The sequence below is a fragment of the Mus caroli genome, chromosome 10 (assembly GCF_900094665.2).
Source record: "Mus caroli chromosome 10, CAROLI_EIJ_v1.1, whole genome shotgun sequence".
In the NCBI taxonomy this organism is placed as follows: domain Eukaryota; kingdom Metazoa; phylum Chordata; class Mammalia; order Rodentia; family Muridae; genus Mus; species Mus caroli.
Window position 1 is genome coordinate 75,549,358 of NC_034579.1, and position 10,103 is coordinate 75,559,460.

The window sequence follows — 10,103 nt, forward strand, 5'->3', positions numbered from 1 at the left end:
CCCAGCCTTGAGATAAGACGGCAAGGGGAGGGTCAAAGTCTTCATTTACTAGCTGATTGGGGTTGTGGGGAGATTATTCCCCTGAAACTCTCCTATCAGGGCCTCTGTCCCCACCCCAGGAGTTCATGGCCCAGACTAGGGGCTCCCGGGTGGCCCAATGTGGTCAAAGTTCCTCTTGTAGCTCATAGGTGCAACCCCTTGAGCCTTGACCATCCCAGTGCTGGAATGACAGGCATATGCCATCATGCCTGTTCACATTATCTTTGTGTGCATACATAGTTTCCTTTTCTTAAAACAATTTAATCTTATTTTACATGCACTGATGTTTTCCTTGCCTGTGAGGGTGTCACATCTCTGGAGCTGGAGTTACAGGTGGCTGTGAACCCCCACATGGATACTGGGTACCAAACCTGGGTCCTCTGCAGGAACAGCGAGTACGGTACCACTGGGCCATCCTACCCTCCAGCCCCTGTGAACTGCTCTGTTTGGGTTCATGGGTTAGGGATCATCACCTGGTAAATTGTCGGCAAAAAGGGATTCCAAGCAGCCAGGCCGTGGTGCAGGCCTTTACTTCCAGCACCTTGGAGGCAGAGGCAATTGGATCTCTTGTGAGTTTCAAGGTGGTCTGGTCTACAGAGTGAGTTTCAGGACATCGAGGGGCACACAGAGAAACCCTGTCAAAAGGGCAGCAGGGAGGAGTCCCAGGAGCTAAGGGGAGTACTCAGCTCCTAAGAGGACTTTCTAGGCAAGCATGAGGACCTGAGTTCAAATACAACACCCACTGTGGCTGTGCACATCGGTGACCCCACCTCATCCCCACACTGAGGTGGAGACAGGTAAATCCAGGTACTCATGGCCTAGCAGACTGGCGCAGGGCAAAGAGGCAGAGGGCCATAGTGGAGGATACCCAATGGCCAGTGTGGCCTCCACGGGGGTGAGCACACCCAAGGCCATGTGCAGGTACCACCGAGGAAGGACAGACTGAGGCTCTGTAAACCAGACTGGCCCGGACTGCAGCTTCCTCCTGCCTCACCCAGTTTGGGGTTGGTGATTCCTGTGCTCCGAACTGACCCAGATTAACTCTTGTTCTCTATGACGGTGACACCCATGGTGGCTCAGGTCTCTTTTTTTCTTCTCCAACATAATTTTTCTTATTATTATTATTTGGGGATCTCATATCACGAACCCTGATCATACTCACTTCCCAACCCTCCCAAGTCTACCCCCAACCTTGTGACCCCCCCCAAAAAAAGAAAAATTTAAAAACCCACAAGTCCAGTTTGTGTTGCCTGTATAATGTGCACCGGAGCATGGTCACATTCCCTGGGGCCAGCCCTTAGGGAAACTGAGTCCTTCCCAACCTGTATCCTGCCCAGACTCACTCGCTGAATGCATCCTTAACAATTCTTTCTCTTTCTCTCTCTCTCTCTTTTTTTTTTTTTTTTTTTGGTTTTTTGAGACAGGGTTTCTCTGTCTTGGAACGCACTCTGTAGACCAGGCTGGCCTCAAACTCAGAAATCCGCCTGCCTCTGCCTCCCAAGTGCTGGGATTAAAGGCGTGCACCACCACTGCCCGGCTACCCGGCATCCTTAACAATTCTTAAGAGATCTGTTGAATGGCTGTCTGTCTAGGGTGTTACTTTTGGGGGTAGGATGGGGAGCAGGGGTTGTCTAGAAGCCTTCCATGTCCCTTCCCCTCAACTGTGCACCGGCACTACAAAAGTAGCCTTTGCAGTCGGGAGTACGGAACACGGACTTCCATGTGGTCTCCAATGTCAGCTAGTGCCACAGACATCTGTGTGGCCCTCAGTGATGACACCTGGTAGCTCAGCTTGGGAAGCTGAGACAGGTAAGTCTCTGAGTTCAAGAATAGCCTAAGCTAGTGCGTTCCAGGGCAGTCATAGTGAGACCCTGCCTGTGGAAAAGAGAGAGAGAGAGAGAGAGAGAGAGAGAGAGAGAGAGGAAAGAGGAAAGAGGAAAGAGGAAAGAGGAAAGAGGAAAGAGGAAAGAGGAAAGAGGAAAGAGGAAAGAGGAAAGAGGAAAGAGGAAAGAGGAAAGAAAGAAAGAAAGAAAGAAAGAAAGAAAGAAAGAAAGAAAGAAAGAAAAAGAAAAAAAATAACCCAAAAAGCTTAGCCCTATGGTGCAAGCCTATCATCCCAGCAACTGGGAGCCCGAGAAAAGAGGATTACAAGTTTGAGCAGAGCAGGAGAAATTAGAAGTTACCCTGTGGTGTTAGTGAGCCTGAGTTTCAAAATAAAGAGCACTGGGGGTTATCACCAACACCAGAGGGAAACTGAGGTCTGAGCAGAGGCAGTGGCCTGAGAGTACACCCCCACCTAGAGACCTAGGCCCTGGAGACAAAGTCTGGCTGCCACACCCTGCAGCCGCCTAGCCGCTCCCTTCTTTCTCAGCCTTGGCCTGTGAACCCCAGGGATGGAAGGTTTATGGGTCCATATTGGGCTGGGGACAAGGCCACTCCCCGTTTCAGAGCCTGGACAAAGGTACGGATACTACAGAGGCCTTGGAAAGTCCTCAAGAATGTACTGGGTGGGGAAACCCAAGACCTTCACACAGCCTGGAGAGGACCCCCCCCCCCCGCAACCTGTGCCCAGCCCTGAAGAGCTGTCCTCGACCTCAGCCACCTTTGACATGTGGAATTATCACCTAGGAGTCCCGGAGGGCAGGCTTTCCCCGTCCTGCCAGAATTAAAACATCTTTAGTTCTCTCCTTTACTTTTACATTTTTTTTCCTTTTTTTTTTTTTTTTTTTAATCTTAAGACAAGATCTCACTATACAGCCCAGGCTGGTCTGGAACTCACAGTGATTTTCCTGCCTCTGCCTCCCAAGTGTTGAGATGACCACCTTGAGCCACATGTCTGGCTATGGCTCTCTGAGCTTTGTGCACCTGTGTACATCAGGAGCACGAAGGGTGATTACAGTGTCAGTCAGCAGTGCCGTCAGCAGGAGATTCACACCAGCCTGATGCCACTAACACCACAGGAAGGGGCAGAGGCTACATCGCGAAGGTGGGGGGGATGGCTGTCGAGGTTCCGGGGTCCATCCCAGTGCATATGAACCAGCTGTGAGTACACTACTCACTAGGAGGCAGGCCAGTAAACCAATGTCATCATCAGCTACATGGTAAGTTTGGGGTTAGCCTGAGCTAACATGAACTACATGAGACCCTGTCTCAGGAACTCTGATAGTGGCAGAGACAAAACTCCTCTGTGATCAGTTACAGCTTCGTTCGTAAACCCCAAGTGGGAACAGCCAGTGTTTATGGTGATGGATGGGGAAGTGGTACGGTCCCTCACCCACTGGAGTGAATGGGAGCAAGGCTGTGACACCCCATGGCATGGAGGGACCTTGGAAGACACGATGGAACTGGCTGAAGATGGGATGTTCTATATCAGCTAGCTGAACAATCTGAAGTACAACCAAGGGCACTGACGTCACAGTCTGCAATGCGAATTTCACTTTTGAATTATACTTTTAAAAATACACCAGTAAATCAGGTGGTCCCAGGCTGAGGCAAGAGAGTAACAGCGAGTTTGAGGAAGTGAGGGCCTTTCTGGTAGATTGTCTACAAGATTGTCTCAGGCAAGAGCTCACAGCCTGGGCAAAGGCCCTGGGTCAGGACAAGCCTGTGCTGAGCACCCTGAGGGCTCCTGTGGCTGCACAGGGGAGGAGGGAGAGCGGCAGGGAGGAGGGCATCAGGGACTGGGCTTTGACCGGGACAAAGGTGGTCTAGGAGGATGCTGACGCCTATGGCGCCCTCTGGTGGCCGCTGTGGAAAGGCCAGCTATGGCAGAGCGGCTAGCCTGATGGAGCGGATCACCCAGTTCCTGGTTCAAATCTCAGCTTTCTCTTTTTGTTCTCCTAACTCCATGCTATTGGAATATCAACTCAAATAGAGAGGCCAGCCTCAGCGCCTCCATTTCCTGCCTCCAAGAGCTTCAAGGCATCCACCCTCCAAGGACAGCTTCTCCTTTTTTTCTCTCAGCTTCCTTTGAGACCTGACCCAACCTGACTTCCTACAGGACAAGGACAGTAAACCCACACACTGCATGTCCCCAGCTTCCGGCTTTGGGCAAGGTAACTGGAGGTGGCCAGTCGGTGACCCATCTAGCTCCTTCATGGGTTGCCTCCTTAGACAGGCTACCCTAACAGCAATTTTTAAAAAAGATTTATTTATTATTATATGTAAGCACACTGTAGCTGTCTTCAGACACACCAGAAGAGGACGTCAGACCTCATCACGAATGGTTGTGAGCCACCATGTAGTCGCTGGGATTTGAACTCAGGACCTTCGGAAGAGCAGTCAGTGTTCTTAACCACTGAGCCATCTCACCAGCCTACAAACTCACATACTTGCTTCAAAAACTTTAACTCAAATGTTTCTTCTTCTAAGTACCTGTCTTCAGTGTTATTCTGTGAGATATTTAATCTACCTTCCCATGAATTCATCTAGGCCCAATCTTTCCTTCCACTCCAGCCCAGAATCACCAGGCTTCCAGTAAGAACAAGACCTGCCTCAAGTCTGTCATACAGCTTGCCCTGTAGCTCCCACCTGTACTGCTTGGAATAAATTCAAGGCCTAGAATTCCCCAGTGAGGGGCTGGGGGCGTGGTCAGAGTAGCGCTCCGCCTAGAATCCCCCAGTGAGGGGCTGGGGTATGGTGGGGAGAGGATTGGCTCAACCCCCAGTGAAGACACCACAACATAGCTGTCCCACTGGGAGAGCTCCTGGCATGAAATGGGTGGAAGCCTGGGCTTAGTTAGCTCAACACCCTGCAGAACCCAAGATATACCACTAGGGACAACCTAGCCCAGTGTCTGCATCACCCTGGAGGACCCCCTGGACTTGCCTTCTAGGCCATGCTGCGTCAGTCTGAAGCACCCTGAGGGAGCCCGCGCTCACCAAGCCTGGAAATGACATCAGTACCCGCCAGGCCTTCTACAGGTGGGGTTTGGGGGAGGGGCGACAGTCAAATCTGGGAAGCTGCCGCCCCCGTGTGGCTCGTACTAGAAACTTTGCCTTCTGTGACTATCCGGCATTTTATCAATTTTGATGTTAAAAAAATTGGGTGTGGCCCTGGCCACGGGGCTCGGAATCCTGGAACTGGGATTTCACCTGAGTCCCAGGGGAGACGTCACTACAGGACCAGCTCAGTCCCTGTGTGGGTCCTGGGTGCTGAGCATAAAGGTCTCTAGGGATGGCCTCTGTGGCTCCAGGTCTGGCCCTGTTTTAGGAATTAATGTATGTGGAGAACTGGCTGGTTCTGGGTTCTTTGCAAATTAAAAACTCAAGTTTCTGAGTCTTTAACTTGGGCCTAACACCCATTTCATAGAAAAAGATACAAAGGGACGGAGCTGTGTGCTTTCAAGATTAACTCAAAAAGAGAAGTGATGCGGTGTGGGTAGACGCACAAGAAGGATTATGGGAAGTGGGTGACATGGCCATCACAGGTGAGCAGTCCTCTTCAGAAGCCACTGGCTCCCAAAACACTCGGCAACAATAACATGGCTCACTGCAGTTCTCAAGACCACAGAGCCATGAGCTGGGGAAATGTGTGCTGGGCAAACCTGAGGACCATAGTTCGAATCCCTGCCTTCCCAGCACACACCCTTAAGTCTAATGGCACACAGTATGGCCATCAAACATCCCAGCAGGACGTGAGCAAGCCAGTGCCAGCACTTGGAGATACCAGTTCACCTTGCGATTGGCTCTCCTAGGCCAGGATCCAGGTTGAACGTCACTTTTCCCAGGAAGCTGTATGCCTTTAGAGCACTGTGTTGACCTCTCTGAGCCCCTCAGACCGCCTTTTGTCAGCCAAAGCTGCTTACTGAGAAAATTCTCAACTTTAAATTATAGACCTCATCGTGCTGAGCCTACTGTTGCAAAGGAAGTATAGTCCAAATTCCCCCGGGTTGGCTGACACTAGATGTGGGGTCTGGGGAAGCCCCCTCTCTGTCCTCACTGGCAGTCAGCTCAAGATGTTCCTTCCCTGTCTAAATGCCTGTGTTTTGAATGCAGAGTATGATGGCACAGGCCTTTAATCCCAGCACTCAGGAGGCAGGGGCAGTGGCATCTCTGTAAATTCAAGGCCAGCCTGGTCTACAGATTGAGCTCCAGGAGCCAGGGCTTCACAGGAAAACCCTGTCTCAAAAAACAAATCAAAGCCAGACAGTGGTGGTGCATGCCTTTAATCCCAGCACTTGGGAGGCAGAGGCAGGTGGGTTTCTGAGTTCGAGGCCAGCCTGGTCTACAGAGTGAATTCTAGGACAGCCAGAGAAACCCTGTCTCCCCCCCCCCCAAAAAAAAAAAAAACCAAACCAATCCAAACCAAAACAACCACAAAAAATGATGCACTGTGGTCTCTAAGATATTTTGGTTTTTGTTTGTTTAAGGTTTTAAATTCTTTTATGTTGAAGATTTATTTATTTTTATTTTATTTGTGTTTATCTGCCTGCATGTTTGTACATGCTGTGCATGCAGTGCCCACAGTGGCCAGAAGGGGGTGTAGTGTCCTCTGGAGCTGTTGTTACAGACAATTGTGAACCCCATGTGAGTGCTGCGAACTCTGCCGTCCTCTGTGGGAGTATCCAGTGCTGTAGCCACTGAGCATTCCTTCCAGCTCCCTCCCTTTTTTTCTGGGCCTAGAGTACAGCAGTGAGGCCGAGCCAGCCAGGGCTCCCCGGGGCTCCCCAGGGCTCCCCAGGGCTCCCCAGGGCTTCCCTTGCCGTCCCTCCTGCCACCTGAAACATCATCTGGGCCACAAGCCCAGCCATTTGTCACTCTGAACCTGGGTCCTTGTAGGCCCACGATAAGCCCTCTACCCACTCAGCAAACTTTCCAGCCACAAAGTTTTGGGTTTTTGAAACAGGTCTTGTGTTGTTCAGGCTGGCTCCAAGCTCAATTAGGGAGCAAAGGATGCCCCTGAGTTCCTGATTCTTCTGCCTCTGCCTCTGTGATTCTCTGCCTCCCATAGGCCCAAACAGAGGCCTAGAGATGGGCATTGCCTCCCTCTAGGTGTTGGCTGCTGAGCACCTCAGAGACCAACAAAAACCATCTGGGAGCCCAGGCCTTTCTGTTCCCCAAATAACCCCAAGTGTCTCCAGAGACACACTCAACCTCAGAAATACAACGACAGTCCCCCTGGGAGGCTGGGCAAGACCTTAAAAGCCCTTAAGCACCCCCAGGTGACTCCCTGATCTGAGGTGCCAGCTCCCTCCAGTGGGTCAGGTAGCCCTGAGCAGAGAGAAATCTCAAAAACACAAGACGTTGTCCCTGAAGACATGGGGGGCGGGATCTAGTGGGGTAGGGATTCCAGTCCCCTCAGCCAGTCCACAGGCTCCTGTCAGCCTCTGCTGCCCCACATACCCAGGAGGATACCAGACTCCACCCCCAGTGCTGCATAAACCAGGTATGGAGGCAAGGGCCTCAGATGTTCAAAGTCAGCCTCAGCTACAAAAGAAGTTAGGGGCCAGCCTGGGCTACACAGACCCTGTCTCAAAAAGAAAAAAAATAATAATAACAAAATAAAACCAAGCATTTTGAGTGTTGGTCCTTGGCTGAGGTTTTGGAGATGAAAGGAATGAAGGCAGGATGGGCAAATTTAATACCTTCCTGGACATGGTATTTACATTACAACAGGTGGGGAGGGCAGAGGTCACGGCCACCACTGCCTGGGAGCTGGGTCAAGGCCAAGTGATGGAGGACTGGAAACCCCAAGGTGAGCCAGTGAAGGGATGGTGTGTGGTCAGTTGTTTTGTTGTTGTTGCTGTTGTTATTGTTTAAAGTGCTGGGGACCCCAGGGATCTGTGCTCACTCAGAGAAAACCAACCCCCCCCCAGCCTCCCCCCCCACCTCCCCGCAGCCTTGAAGTCTCAGCAGAAGGACTCACTCGGTTCTCCCAGACTGGCTTTACATTCACTAAGTAGCTGAAGATGGACTCCACCACGCTCAAAAAGGAGGAAAATGAGGGCTGGAGAGATGGCTCACCAGTTAAGAGCACTGCTTTTCCGAAGGTCCTGAGTTCAATTCCCAGCAACCACATGGTGGCTCACAACCATCTGTAATGGGATCCGACGCCCTCTTCTGGTGTGTCTGAAGACAGCCACAGTGTATTCATATACATGAAATAAATAAATTAAAAAAAAAAAGGGAAGAAAATGTATATAAAGTCCTAAAAATACTGACTATACGCACATCCAGTTTTGACTCTGCCTGGATTCCACAAAACAAAACAAACAAACAAAAACCCAAACCACCCACAGCCTTTGTGCAAAGGCCCTGAGGCAGGATTGTTGGAGGAGCAGAGGAGCAGCTGTCTGGTGCACAGGGAGAGCAGTGTCAGGGAGAGGGAGGCATGGGTAGGGGTGGGGTGGGAAGACAGGTGAGCGCCTCCTCGGGTTGAAGGCTGCACACCCTCACTCGAACCACCTGGCAGTCAGCACTTGCTTGCTAAATGCTCACAGAGGGGGCAAATGGGAAAGACTCCATTTTTGGAAGTGATCCCTTGGGGCAGCCTCTGCCTTGCTAATGGGGAACTCAGTCAGGCCAAGGTGGCCGGCCTGAAGCTCTAGACTTGATGGACAGAGGAGCCCCACTTCTACCTCACTCTGTTCACAGAGGGAGGCCTTGCCGCAGCCCAGCGGCTGCCTGCCCGTTTGCCCTGACCTGTCACTCACACTGGGTCCTCTATCCATCATCCACCATGGAGCCCTGTATTCTTCCATGTGGCTTGTTGGTCATTTGTATCCCAGCCAGAAGAGACGTGAGTATCCTACTATTGGATACTTGAGACAGGTCATCACAGTGAGTGGCCCCGAGGACCCAAAGCTGGGGACTGAGTATGTGGGTGTCAGGGGAGGCTGGACTCCCACAGTCCAGGCCGCAAACTGTTCTGTTTTGAGTGGCAGGTTGACAGCCCCCATTCTGGGATTTTTAGGTGTGGTTCTTTTGGGAGGGTCTCATGTAGTCCAGGCTAGCCTGAGACAAACTGTTTTGGGTGATGGCTCTGACCTCCTGACCTACTTGCTTCCACAGCTGGTTTTCTGTGGTGCATGCTGGGTACACTCTGCCCAGTGAACCCAGGTTTTAGCTGGGGGTGACAGTGATGTCACAGGACTTGATGCCTGGGGACATGTATCACTCTTCACATGGAGTGGAAGCCAGGCATAGTGGCCAGCACTGGCAGAGCCCAGGACACCCACAGAATTCAAAGGACAAGGCTAACAGAGAACTCCCCTCTCTCTAGCACCTCACAGGGTGCCCAGCGCCTTCTGGGTAATAGCTCAAATCCTAGTTCCCAGAATGCAGCTCACTCCAGCCAATGTCCTAGAGTCACCTGCCATCATGCCCAACCCTGCAAACAGGCCCAGTACAATGAAACGGAGACTACATCTGCCCCTGTGCCAACTGCTGTGTGATTTGGGCCATGTCAACTCCCCTCTCTGAGCCTCTAGTTCTTCATTCTTTTAAGGACACTGGTAGCTCCTTCCCATTCAGGTGTTTAAGCCAGAGCATGGTGCAGACAGAGGGAACTGGAGTGATGGTCCAGTGGTTACAGCACCATCTGTGACTCTAGCTCCAGGGAACCCAACACCCCCTCTGGCCACTGTGGGAAGTGCATACATGTGGTGCACATAGACATGCATGCAGGGATGCATTAAATAAATAAAAAACAAAAAACAAAGCCAAGAATGTTCTGACAGAGTCAGGTTGCATGGCCCAAGCCTGTTATCCTGGCTTTTGCAGGGGCTGAGGCAGAAGAATCCCAAGTTCAAAGACAGCCTGGGCAACTTAGTGAGACCCAGCCTGAAAACGGAGAGTGCATAGTAAGAGGTTGGAGCAGAGTCCATCCCAGACCTCCTAACCTGTCATGCATGAGGGAGAGTCCTTAGACATCACAGCCAATAAGTTAGTTTATATGTCAGCTCATGCATTAAACACATCTTGACAATAATTCTCTCCTTCCCTGCATGCTATAAAAAATTACTTGTCAGCCGGGCGTGGTGGCACACGCCTTTAATCCCAGCACTCGGGAGGCAGAGGCAGGCGGATTTCTGAGTTCGAGGCCAGCCTGGTCTACAAAGTGAG